Consider the following 14024-nt stretch of genomic DNA (forward strand, 5'->3'; position numbering starts at 1 on the left):
GCCCAGCTCAGCAGCACAGCACCCGACCATGGCATCTCTTGCTCTGTGCCCTTGGGCTCCCTCGAGTTGTCCCCAAAGCCTCAGGTCTGACAGCTCCCAAAGGCAGCAGGGTCTCTGCTGGGGTGTGGTGTCGGAAGCATACCGAATTCATCACTGTCTGTCCTCTGAACACAGGGGAGATGACGTTTACAAGGGTGATTTGTGCTTTTAGACTGTGGTTGTCAAACATGTTGTCCTTTAACCTGTTGGACACTGAAACACCTCTGAGCTGTTAGCTCACACCCATTGTTCAGAAGCTTATTTGTTGAAATATAGATGGTTTAAAAGGACAAAAAATGAAGATATAAGAATACCAGTAACAATATTAATAAATAATAATGCATTTTATTATTATTATAATGACATGTATAAAGCAAGTGATGCACAGTGCAATTGCTCATCACACACTGACCAATGCCCAACCAGTTTCCCCAAGCAGTGTTCCCTGCTAAACCTGGATAGCATGCATTATGCTCTCCTGTGCAGGTGCCATGACCTTTCTTTGTTTGAGGGCAATACAAGCTTTCAGAAGGATTTGGAACACTTGCTTCCCTTTCTCAAATCCTTCTGCTGCTGTGTTGCCCCATGTGATGGGGCATCAGTATGTTGGAAGTGTTCAGGAGCTTTCTTGTGTTCCAGGGCTATCTGGATCAGCCCATGGCAAAAGTAGGGCTGTGTTTCCAGCCCTGGGGCATGGGATTCCAGGTGGGCAGGACAACTCTCCATGTGAAAGCAAAGTGTGGCTTTCGTACTGCCACTGAAGGGATGGAGAAAAATGCATTAACGATATTAATTGTGGCATAGCACTTGGCTGCCTTTGACTCCAGTTCGTACTGAATGAAGTTCTAGCATGCCTGGCACAGCAGCACTCAGTGGTGGTGGGATTTCATTCAAGCCACAGAAGTGCACCATTATCTTCCACTCACCATTAGAATTTTGCACTGTCCATGTGGAACTATTAAAGGGTGAGAGAGTATTGCTGATCACTCCTTGGCTCTCCAGTTGAAGAACCAGCTCATGGATGGGAATCAGGGAGTCTCCGTTAGTGCAATATTGCCTTGGGCGCACTGTTGTGGTAGCGATTGGCACCTGCTGCTCATTGGCCATCAGCACCTCCACAGCAGAAGGGTCCTGTGAAAGAGTGGGCAAGGTAGACAACTGTTTCCTGTCCTCCGTCTCCAAGACAGCTATGCCATAAGCCCACCAATACCCTTGTGGAACTTTGAAGTACCCACACCTGAAGTAGTCTATGCCAAGGTTACACAGAACCTCCAGGCCAGTGCCAATGGGTTGCACTGGGACTGGCCTCCCACTCTACTCTGCGCTGGTGCAGCCTCACCTCGAGTACTGGGTGCAGTTCTGGCCACCACAGTACAAGGACATTAAACTGTTGGAGAGTGTCCAGAGGAGGACGACGAAGATGGTGAAGGGTCTAGAGGGGAAGGCGTGTGAGGAGCGTCTGAGGGCATTTGGCCTGTTCAGCCTGGAGAAGAGGAGGCTGAGGGGGGACCTCATCACGGCCTACAACTTCCTTGCGAGGAGAGGCGGAGAGGCGGGTGACCTATTTATTCTCTGTAAACACCATTGATAGGACCTGTGGGAATGGTGTTAAGCTGAGGCAGGGGAAATTTAGGCTGGACATCAGGAAGAGATTCTTCACCAAGAGGATGGTTACATACCGGAACAGGCTTCCCAGGGGCGTAGTCACTGCACCAAGCCTATCTGAATTTAAAAAGCAATTGGACTGTGCACTTAGTCACATGGTCTAAACTTTTGGGCAGACCTGTGCGGTGCAGGAGTTGGACTTGATGATCCTTATGGGTCCTTCCAACTCGGGATATTCTATGATTCTATGATTTCCCACTGTTCCCAGTTAGGCTCACTTCAGCCTCCAGTGCAGTTAACTCTTGGGTTTGATGTGCCAGGCCAATAATCCTCAAAGTCCAATACACCTGATTGTCCTCTCCCTCCCCCAGGGTGGAGGCTGTGCCCCTCTAGTTCTGCTCATAGTATTCTTTACTCTGTTTGGAGGATTGCCCACTAGAAATTGGAGCAGCAAGTGTCCCAGAAGAACCACTTTTTGACAAAGTTTTTCCTTGTGCTTCATGTATCCTTGCCTCTAAGGTGGAGGTCGATTTTTGCATCCCATTTTCTCATGGCCTCTCCATTGTCAGACCATCAAAAGCACAGGATGGAACCTGGTAAGTACCCACTATGTCACCTTTCTTGAGCAGAGGGATGCTTACAGCTGATAGCTGAGCTATTGGTTTGTGCAGGTGGGGAGGAAGCCGTATTCTCTTGGAGTTGTTGGACCTCTTGGGAAAGTTTCTTTCTGGACAAGACACAGGCCCATAGGGAAGAAGAGAGACTTTCTTTGTAATGCCATAGTCGGCTAGCCAATTCATCCACCATGGGTTCCTCTTGGTCTTTCCAGGTCATTACTGCCAATGGGTTGGCATATGATGATGGTGTGCTCTGTACAAACTCCTGCCCCATGGGTCATATACCCTTGACTTCATCTGGATCTTTGGATAGCTGTTTGTTATCTAGGTTTCTACAGATTGCCTTCAGCATGTCTAATTTCCTCAGGAATGGATACCCCTCTGCATGGTGCTCCACTTTCCTGGTTGACATACAAGATCTTCCTTCAAGAGAGACCTTTCCTTCAAGCATGATGGGAGTAAGTTCCTTGTGCCCTTTTCCAACGTCTTTGTCCATCACCCCTTCTCTAGAGGGAGATTCTGGCTTCTTGGCTTCCCTGCTTTCTAGTTCCATGCTATTGGTACTATTCTCCCACCACTGGAGCAGCCAGATGACAATATGTTCACCGAGATGATGGCTTAAATATTTTCCCATACCTCGTAGCTTACCCTGGGAAAGGGATCGCTTGGTTTCTGATGTTTATATGATCTCTTCTTCTTTGTCCCCCTGGTTCCAAGATGGCCCAACTTTGGAGAAACCTGCCTCATCTTCTTCTTCCTCCTTTTTTTCTGCGTAGGAGTTTGTTTCATCTCTGAAGAAAAACTAACTTTCACACCCATTGTTTTCTCTTACATGTAGAGGCAACTGATACTAGCACAGGCTGGTTCTCTGGCCCAGTCATGGATCCCAGTGCAGGTGCTGGAGAGGCTGCAGGGTCCAACACAGGAGTTGTTCTGGCTGCAGGGCCTTTTGGATGAGTTGGAGTGGCTGCAGTGCCTATCTCAGGTTTGGGAGTGGCTATAGGGCCTGTCACGTGTGTCAGTTTAACTTTGGGCCCACCACAGGAGCTGGAGTGCCTGCAGGGCCTGTTGCAGGGTTTGGAGTGGCTTTGGACAGTCTATATACCTGTCCTGGAGGAGAAGGGGGAGGTGCAGGAGAAAGGGAGAGGGAAGAAATGGTGAAAAGCATCTCCCACTGTCCATCCCAGCTCCACTCACCATCACCACCCACCCTGCATAGATTTACTCTCGAGGAGAAAAGGCAAAGAGTATAAAAGAGTGTAATTCTAAATAATTTCTAAGAGCTGAAGAGATGGTTCCCGAGTTATGGAGGCAGCAATAATTTTATTCCATCAGTAGTCAGTGTTATTCAATACAGCAAAACAGTAACCTTAAACCAGTCCCCAGAACTGATAAACAGCATGACATGGAAGACAAATAGTAATGTGCTATACAACTCAGTTCTGAAAATAAACACAACAGACCCCAGATCAAAAAGATCAATATTGTGATCAGCAACTGTTAAACTCGTCTACTGCTTATAACAATTTATTTTTAAAACGCTCTGGTCAGATCTGTCATCCTGTCATCTCAACCTGTGTGCTCCATGCTAGGCACCAAGAAGACTTGCTGTGGTTTGACCCTGCAGGCAGCTCAGCACTACAAAGCTATTCATCCAATGGGACAGAGGAAAGAACTGGGACGAAAAAAACTGTAAAATATCATGGGTTGAGGTAAAGACAGTTTCATAGGACACAAAAGGAAGACATTATTATTGATTTCCTTAATGTTAATGTTAATGTTATAGACAGTAATAGACTAACAGACTAATAATAACATTATTGTGTGCATATCAGAAGACAGGAAAGATGGTGACGATTAACTGGAAAGAGTCAGACCGGAGCACGGCAGACATGCTATGGAATGAGGGGTGGATATTGTCCTAGTTTTGGCTGCAATAGAGTATATTCTTCTTGCTAATAGCTGGTACGGTGCTCTGTTTCATATTTACAGAATCACAAACTATTTTGAGTATAAAAGGACCTTACAGATCAAATAATTCTGTTATAAATGGCTCAGCATTCAAATTAGGATTAAATAAAAAAATAGGATTTATTGAAAGAATATAAAGGAATAGAGGTAAGCAAACAGCGCTGGGTGCACCGGGAGTCTCCACTCCACCAGGACGCACACCAGTTCCATCAAGCAGATGATTTTTAAGCTCCTAGATTAATACATATTCATTACGACTTCTAAAAAATAGATTATTATAATTAGCTTCCGGGGTCCAGTCCCTCCTACTGGAGCATGCACATCAGTCTCCTCTGGGGGTCTCTAGGGGTCTTTCATGCTGAAGGCTCATAGTCTTCCTCTCCCCTTTGTACTCACTTGGCACCATACCAAGTTTATAGAACATTTTCTGCAGGTCTTGTCTCCCAGCTGTCCTTCAGCTTCTTTTTTTCTTCCTCTTAATCTCTTGGCCCCCCTAACCAGATACCAAAGATCCGCATAGTATCCCATAACAGTCACTAGTTGTTATCAGTTGTTCTGAAACTCACGGACATCAAACACAAATAGCTTTCTTATTGACACTTCACGAGTAATTAAAACATTCTTCCCCAGCCATTCACAGGGACAGTCACATCTATAGCAGTGTTAAGTTAATCTCAAAGAAGACAGGAAAAAAAAGGCTGTAACTGTTAGAAATAGAAGTCCGGAATAACAAAAGCAAACAGGTTCATAAATTTGAGGAGTATTTTCTGAAGACTTGATAAATTGACAAGAATGAGGGGGAGACTGGGACACACTGCATCTGTGGTTCAAGAATTAAATTGCCAGTGCAGGGCCCAGAGGCAGACAGGATTCAAATAGAATTGTTCTTTATGGACACGAATTGTTAAAACATTCCTCACAATTCCAACTCAGCTGCCATGGGCAGAGACACCTTCCACTAGACCAGCTTGTTCAAAGCCCCGTCCAACCTGGCCTTGAACACTTCCAGAGATGGGGCATCCACAACTTCTCTGGGCAGCCTGTTCCTCACCACCCTCTGAGTAAAGAACTTCTTTCTAATACCTAACCTCAATCTACCCTCTTTCAGTTTAAACCATTACCTCTATTCCTATCGCTACACTCTTTGATGAAGAGTCCCTCCCCAGCTTTCCTGTAGTCCCCTTTAGGTACTGGAAGGCCACTACAAGCTCTCCCTGGAGACTTCTCTTCTCCAGGCTGAACAATCCCAACTCCCTCAGCCCGTCTTCATAGGAGAGGTGCTCCAGCCCATCACTCATGCTCAAGGCCCTCCTTTGGACTTGTTCTAATAGTTCCATGTCCTTCTTGCACAAGGGGCCCCAGAGCTGAACCTGAGGTTTGGCCTCACCAGGTCTGAGTTACCAGGGGACAATCATATCTCTTATCCTGCAGACCACAGTATTCCTGGTACAAGGCAGGATGCTGTTGGCCTTCTTGGCCACCTGAGCACACTTCTGGCTCATATTCGGCTGACTATCTACCACTATCCCCAGGGCCCTTATCCCCAGGCAGCTGTCCAGCTTCTCTTCTCCCTGCATGAGTGGGATTGTTGTTCCCCAAGTGCAGGACCCAGCACATAGCCTTGTTGAACTTCATAGAGTTGGCCTCAGCCCATGGGTTCAGCCTATCCAGATCCTTCTGCAGAGCCTTCCTACCCTTGAGTAGATCAAGTCTCACTCCTAACTTGGTCTTGTCTACAAAGTTGCTGATGGTGCACTCTATCCCCTCATCCAGATCATTGCTGAAGATATTGAAGAGAACTGGAGCCAGTACTGAGCCCTGGGGGACACCACTAGTGACTGACCTCCAGCTGCATTCACCTCTATTCACCACAACTCTTTGGACACGGCCGTTCAGCCAGTTTTTAACCCAACGAAGCGTACTTCCATCCCGGCCTTGAGCAGTTGGTTTCTCAAGGAGAATGCTGCAAGAAATAGCTTCAGAAACCTTATTGAAGTCTAGGTAGACGGCATCCACAGCCATTCCGTTATCCAGTGAGCAAATCACCTTCTCATAGATTGAGATCTGATTTGTCAAGCAGGGTCTGCTTTGGTAAACTCATGCTGACTAGGCTTCATCACCTGGTTGTCCTGTTGTGTGATGGTACTCAAGATAACCTGCTCCATGAACTTCCCTGGCTCAGAGGTCAGACAGACAGGCCTCTAGTTCCCCAGATCATCACAATCAGGGTGAGCCCTCTACCTGCAGACATTAACAGCTGACAGAATGGAGCATCTGTCCAGGGGAACCTTGAGAAACTACAGGATTTTCCCTATCCAAAGTCTTGACATTTACAAGGAGAACAGCCCAGTCCTGCACCAGAGGAAGAGGAACCCCACACATCAGGACTGGGACCCTGCTGAGGGCCTGGGCACCCTGAGGGATTCCATTTGAGCAGTGGTGCTTGCTCACCAGGAAGCAGGCCAGCTTCTTACAGAGCTGCCTTACAAGGAACATGTCCACCAAGAAGATCTGAGTTATCAGACTCAGCACCAATACAGTGTGACTCCACCTGCACAGGGGTGTCCCAGTGAGTATCTCCTCATTTAGGAGAGGTGCAGGACAGTACCCAGAGAGGTTCTGCCAAGGTGGGGTTCAGGGCCTAAAGCACCTGCTTTGTGCAGACGTTCTGAGAGATCTGGGATTATCTGGCCCAGTGGCATAGAGCATCCAAGCAGAGCAAAAGGAGCCTGAGACTGCCTGAAGGGTGGTTTTGGAGCTGCTGTAGCTTTCTTCTCTAGGAGAAAATGGTATGAGACAGAAATAATGCCGCAATGTTGACTTCAGGATGTTGAGAGTGGACATGAAGAGAAAGAAATCCCCATCTCCTACTGCTCCAGGAAGAGCCCCAAGCGAGGTGTAAAGGGAAAGGATCTCCTGTGCCAGGGGCTGGAGGTCAAGGCCTGGCCCTTGTGCTTGCTGAAACACATACAGTTTTCCTACACATTAGTGTCACCTTCACATTGCCTTTGTCTCCTTGTCCTCACTGCCTCGAATGTTCTGCTCTAACGAGCTCTAAGGGAGGCTGTGTCAGTACTGGCCCTCAGGGGGACACTGCAGGAAACTTGCATCTGACTTGGAATTCTGGAGAGATGTCTTCAATTGTCTGAGGCTTGTGGGCTCATCACCAAAGCCCCCAGAGGAGTGATTGCAATGCCTTGGTCTGGGCTTGTGCTGCTGGGCTGGGCCGGGCTCCTGGGATAGAGAAAACACATTTCAAGAAGTCCCATGATGCAGAGAGACAGCTCTGCCCAGGAGCAGCTCCTCTGCACAGTGCAGCAAAGCTGAGGGCTCTGACCGCAGCTGGCACGGGGAGAGGAGAGGAGAGGAGAGGAGAGGAGAGGAGAGGAGAGGAGAGGAGAGGAGAGGAGAGGAGAGGAGAGGAGAGGAGAGGAGAGGAGAGGAGAGGAGAGGAGAGGAGAGGAGAGGAGAGGAGAGGAGAGGAGAGGAGAGGAGAGGAGAGGAGAGGAGAGGAGAGGAGAGGAGAGGAGAGGAGAGGAGAGGAGAGGAGAGGAGAGGAGAGGAGAGGAGAGGAGAGGAGAGGAGAGGAGAGGAGAGGAGAGGAGAGGAGAGGAGAGGAGAGGAGAGAGGGCTTGGAGGCAGTTGGGAGTGGGAGGATGCTGAGAGCTGACCGCAGGAGAAATGTGCACAGCCCTTGACAAGGTAAGTGTCTGGCTGCAGGGCCATGCAGCTGCAGGTCCTGGAAGGGTCTCCTCCTGGGTCTTGTTTCTGGGAGGGCAGTGGGCAATGCAGTAGGCTTTGAGAGTCCTGATGGATTGCACTGCAAGGTGAGGAAGTGTGGCAGAAGCCCCTTGGAGTGTCATAACCTAGCTACCCCTCGTCAACCAAGAGTGTGGTGGCCGAGCATCCTCCAGACACTGCAGGGGATGCAGACTGGATATTGGGATACCACATCTTGCAAATATCCAGCTCTGTCTGAGGGGTGTCCTCCTCGGCTGCAGGCTGCTCTCCAGAAGGATGCAGCTCTGTCGTGGCATCCTTGTGTTATCCAGGTGCCTGAAGGAGGAGACAGGTCCGTGCTAAGGCCATGTTGGTGCTGCTGGATGGCTGTCTGGGGGCAGCTTGAGTGAGGCCTCCGCACCCCTGGCTAGGAGGAAAAAGCTAAGATCCTGATCAGTCCCCTGCAGACAAGGTGAGGATTCTGTCCAGCTGCACTTGGACTGGGGCTTCTCTGCTCTCAGCTGTCTCCAGTTTCTTCTCAGGGAAACATCTGAGTGGGATGGTCCGGCAGCTCACAAAAGGGTAGCACAGGACAGCTGAGAAGATGACTGATGGGCAGAGCTGCTCTGCTCAGTCTTCCCCAAGGGACAGTCCTTTTGCTTCCTCACATCCACAGGATTTCACCAGGAGTGTGGAAGTAATGTCAGGGAGTTCCACAAGCCAATACCTCAACTAGGATAGGGCAACTAGGATAAAATAAAGCGAGGAAAATACTTGCAGCTCTCCACTGCAATCAGCTCAGTTGTTTGCAACGATACTGCAAATCTCATTGAACTGATATTTGTCTGACTTTCAGTTAGTGAGCCTTCTGTTTTATTGCCTCCTTTCCTCAGAGAACTCTTTTCTAATCTTTTTCTGCTTTCTCCTCTTCAACAGACAAGCAAGTACAAAAGCAGCAAATGCCCAACATCAGCTCTGTCACCGAGTTCCTCCTGCTGGCATTCACAACAAACGCGAGAGCTGCAGCTCCTGCACTTCACGCTCTTCCTGGGCATCTACCTGGCTGCCCTCCTGGGCAACGGCCTCATCCTCAGTGCCGTAGCCTGCGACCACCGCCTGCACACCCCCATGTACTTCTTCCTCCTCAACCTCGCCCTCCTCAACCTGGGCTGCATCTCCACCACTCTGCCCAAGGCCATGGCCAATGCCCTCTGGGACACCAAGACCATCTCCTATCAAAGGTGTGCTGCACAAGTCCTCTTTTATGTATTCTACTTTGGTTCACAGTTTTCAGTTCTTACCATCATGACCTATGACCGCTACATTGCCATTTGCAAGCCCCTGCACTACGGGAGCCTCCAGGGCAGCAGAGCTTGTGCCACCATGGCAGCAGCTGCCTGGGGCAGTGGCTTTCTCAATGCTGTCCTGCACACGGCCAATACATTTTCCTTTCCCCTCTGCCATGGCAATGCTGTGGACAAGTTCTTCTGTGAAATCCCCCAGATCCTCAAGCTCTCCTGCTCAGATACCTACCTCAGGGAATTTGAGCTACTTGTTTTCAGTTTTTCCTTAGTCTTTGGTTGTTTTGTTTTCATTGTGCTGTCCTATGTGCAGATCTTCAGGGCTGTGCTGAGGATGCCCTCTGAGCAGGGCAGGCACAAAGCCTTTTCCATGTGCCTCCCTCACCTGGCCGTAGTCTCCCTCTTTGTCAGCACTATCCTGTTTGCCTACCTGAAGGCCCAACTCAATCTCTTCCCCATCCCTTGACCTGGTGTTGTCATTTCTGTACTCAGTGGTGCCTCCAGCAGTGAACCCCCTCATCTACAGCATGAGGAACCAGGAGCTCAAGGATGCCTTGAGGAAACTGATGACCTGATATCTTAAAAAAAAAAAAAAAGTCCATTGTCTTCTGCATATGACCCATAATGCATTGCAGGAACAAAGTTTACTTTTTAATAATTTTTCATACTCTGGAGAGTACCGTCACAAGCTTAGAGCTGTGGGGTGTATGGGCAGGAGGCTCAGCAATGACTGACCAGGCCATTGCTCATTGCTCACTTGCTCTTCGGGGTATAGGATTTCCCAGAAGAGCAGGGCCTGCTGTATGTGCATGGGAGACATGGAAAGAGAAACCCAGTGCTGGTGACAGTAAGCACATCATATGCATGTGGAGAGATGAACACGAAGGAGCACAAAGGCCATCAGCTATTCCTAGAAGTCTCATGAAGGCCAGCTGGACAGATAGTGTCACAAAACCAAGTAACGTCCCCTGGGAAGCCACCTGAAGGCAGCTCTGGGATGTGCTTCCTTGAACCGAGGTCTCTGTGCCCATTCCTCATGCCTTGGGGTATCTCAGAGGAGGGCAGAGCAGGGTGAGGCACCGCAGGGCTGAGGTGCCTCCCAGCCTCTGGCAGTGGCTGCAGGAGCCAAAGGTTTGCTGCAGGCACTGCAGTGCTCTGCCTGTGGATGTGCAAGGCAGGGACCTGTGTCTCCCAACAGCCCCATGTGTATGAGGAGCATGGGAGGCCAGCTCAGACATAGGCACCTCACAGAGCCCTGACGCTGCCTGTGTGACTCCAAAAACAACCCCTGTTGATCCTGTGAGACTTCTGTCATGCCTCTTGCACAGATTCAATGCACATGCTCCTTTCCTCCATGTCACACTACCATGACTTTCTGGACTGGGCTTTCTGTCAGAGGTTTGGCTCAGAGATTTCTGGGGACTTGGAAAAGGCAGGCATCAAAAGCATCTTAAGGAATGACAATAAATAAACAAATAAATAAATACAAGGGGGAGGAGAATTGCAACTGTCACCTCTGCTCCTGCTGACATGATGGGGAAAGTCCTGCCACAGCCATCTTCAGGTATGTGGCAGAAAAAATGAAGAAATTGCTGAAGCAGTAGGGAAGGGGAAAGAAGGCAATGTGGTGAACCTGGACTTTATCAAGGCCTTTGCCATGGTCTTCTGCAGTCTCCCTTTAGCCAGACTGGTGATATTTGGACTGAAGAAAGGGATGAAGATGATGTGAGGGGGAGGGTGGCTGGACATTAGTGGTACAAAGTCCTCCTGCCAGCCAGATACCAGCAGCATCCCTCAGTGATGGGCACTTGGGTCAACACCATTGACCCTCTTTGTTATCTCCCTTTATGATGACACGGAGCACATTTTCAGCTCATTTGTGGCTGATGCCATGCTAGGAGGACTCCTTGAGCAACTTCCCCTTGCGCAGAGCACAACACTATGTGGGCTGCTGCAGGGCAAGTTAACTCCATCCCTGTCAGACCCAGTACAAGCAGACACTCGATTGCCATGCCGACTGTGAGATCCCCTCTGCCTACATACCCAGTAGGACCCTTACAGGAAGAAGACCTGGCTATAGGTCGTCATGTTCCTTCTTGGTGGTAAGGAACTGGACAGGCTTGAGAGGTTGCTTGCGGGAACCTCATGAGACTCCCACCTGCTCTCATGAGACACCACCTGGAGTACTGCGTTCAGCTCTGGGGCTCCCAATACAAGAATGACTTGAAGCTATTAGAGTGAGTCCAGACAAGGACCACAAGGATGATGAAGGGGCTGGAGTACCTCTCCTATTAAAACAGGCTGAGGGAGTTGGTGTTGATCAGCCTGGAGAAGGCTCTGAGGAGACCTTATGGCATCCATCCAGTCCTTAAAGTGGGCCAACAGAAAAGCTGGGGAGAGAATTTTTCTGTGTGTGTGCAGAAATCCACTATTGTAATGCAGAAATCAAAGTATCACCTGAAGGAAAATTCAGCCCATAGCCCCCTTCTCTTACATTTACTCTCTTGCTCACCCGAATCATTGCCCCTAACACTACCATTAAATTGCTCTATTTCATCGTAGACTTCGTGACAGATGTAAACAAAACCCTTAAGCATAATGTTTGCCCATAACCTAACCACAGACCTGACACCATGACCAGAACACCAAACGCTCCATCTAAAACTTTGCTTAATCTCTATCCCAGAAAGGTCAAATCTAGTCCCTAGGAGAGTAGACGGAGGTCAGCTCTACCTCAGGATCTCCTGCCCCAGCAGGAGGAATGTGACTGTGGCAGGGACTGTGAGGTCACTTCTGCCTCTGCAGTGGATAGGACAGCAGCAGGAACGTGTCATGGAAAGGGACTGTGAGGTCACTTTTGCCTATTGCTGGCAGGTCACACTTGACTTCTCCCTGGGATCTGCACTTTTGGGCTGACATCTGCCAGTGGCCCTGCTAGGCCAGCAGAAGGCACCTGGTTGGCATGCTGACTGTGGGATCCCCTCTGCCTCTAGACCCAGGAGGATCCAGACAGAATGAAGGCCCGCATATGGGTTGTCCTGTCCCTTCTGCTTGAGTCCATGACTGCACAGCAGGAGGCACAAGACTTGGCTGTGTGTAGCCAAGAAGCTGCAAGGCCAGTAGCAGGCCCATGACTTGGGAGATGCTGCTGAGGTGACTTGTGTCTGGTTGGCTGCCAGGCCGCAAGGAGCCTGCTGGGTTGGGATGCCTACTTCAGGAGTGGTTTTCACTCTGATGGAGCTTTCTTTGATAGTAGGAAGGAGCAGGAGAGAAAAAACTTCCACAAACTGTGCCCTGGAAAGTTGGCACTGGCCTCGAAGAGGAAGAAATGTCCCTCAAAGGGTAGTGCTGTTGTGCCAGAGGTCACCCAAAGAGTGTCAGTGATCAAACCCTGTCTTTGTGTTTTAAGGAATACCTGGTGAAGGTTGATGAGACATTGGTGAAATGATGGAAATGCCAGGATGAGAGAAAGGTGGTGAACAGACATGGGTGTTTGCAGTGTTCAAGGAAATAGGGCAAAGTGTGGAATAGCATAGGAATGCCTTCAGAGAAGGCAGAGGGTGCTAGTGAGAATGGAAGGTCCCAACAGCCCTGAAGTTTTTGTCCCCTTGACTAGAGCTTATGAGGTGATGAGATGTAGTCATTGCAGTGGGGCCTCCTTCCTTCCTTGCAACCCTTGCAGAGGCTGGGAGGTGTCATTCCAGTGTTCTTCTCATGGCATCACACTGCCCAGAACATCTCACAGATCGCCAGGAAGAGCCCTGAGCCAGACATGGGGTACAAGATCTCCCCTCTAGTAGCTGGTGGCAGGCCTTGACTCTTCTGCTTCACGAAAACCAGCCAAGACTTTTCTCAGCACAGCACTTTGCTTGTCTGTAATCATGGCCTACAATTATCTGCCCTAACAAGGCCCTGGGGAGGCTTCGTTAGTAACAGCACTCAGTGGGGCCCACTAATACTCCAAGTCACTTCAGCTTTTGTGCCTCCTGACTTGACTTGCTCAAGCGGTTACATCACATTCCTCTCAGTACATGAGCTTCATAGACTGAGCACCAAAATACACCATGCACCTCATTAAAATGAAGAAACTCCTAACATCTCTACCACAGTTTTCTTCACATCTCCACAGGTCGTGCAGCTAATGGCAGAGCTTGCATGATGTAGTTAAGGAAGAAGATTTCAAAAAGCACCTAATAAAAACGTATTCTTGTTTCAAAGTCTGAATTTTGCTGCAGTTCAATTTTGAGCATCATTCTCCTATTGCTGTTCATCCTGGGTGACTTCTTTGGAGACCTCCATCAGGAGGAAAAGCAGAGTCTGGAGGTCTGACACCTCCAGGGCCAGCAGTGGTCTTCGTCCCTGTAAGTGCAGCCCAACCCAGCACATGAAACCCTTTCTAAGACAAATCAGGTGTTATTTGGGAACAAAATATATAATAAAATAACTTAAAATAATTTAAAATAAATTTAAATAAATATAATGTAATGTAATGTAATATAATATAATATAATATAATATAATATAATATTATATAATTGAAATTTAAAATAAAATAGTATAATTGAAATAACTGTTGGAATCTGAGAAATTCAGCTTAAATCTTAGTAGACACCCGGACATCCATGGTCTCTCATGGGTCTTCTGTGGAAAACTCTGGAAGAAAAGTAAAGAAAATATTTCTTCAAGTGGCTGTAGCTGTACCCATGAGCTTGGCCTCTTTTGGGAAATCATCTCCTTCGAGCCACAGAAACCTAAATTGAGTAATGTGAAA

At 48.6% G+C, this 14024-nt stretch overlaps 1 pseudogene across 1 annotated transcript; it reads left to right on the forward strand.

Moving 5' to 3' along the window:
• The first annotated feature begins 8911 nt into the window (after nt 1-8911).
• On the forward strand, nt 8912-9828 carry LOC311428177 (olfactory receptor 14J1-like; annotated as a pseudogene). The gene has a single exon. The product of its transcript is annotated as an olfactory receptor 14J1-like (transcript).
• Nucleotides 9829-14024: the final 4196 nt, after the last annotated feature.

The sequence above is a fragment of the Aythya ferina genome (assembly GCF_964211825.1).
Source record: "Aythya ferina genome assembly, contig: HAP1_SCAFFOLD_36, whole genome shotgun sequence".
Taxonomy (NCBI): Eukaryota; Metazoa; Chordata; class Aves; order Anseriformes; family Anatidae; genus Aythya; species Aythya ferina.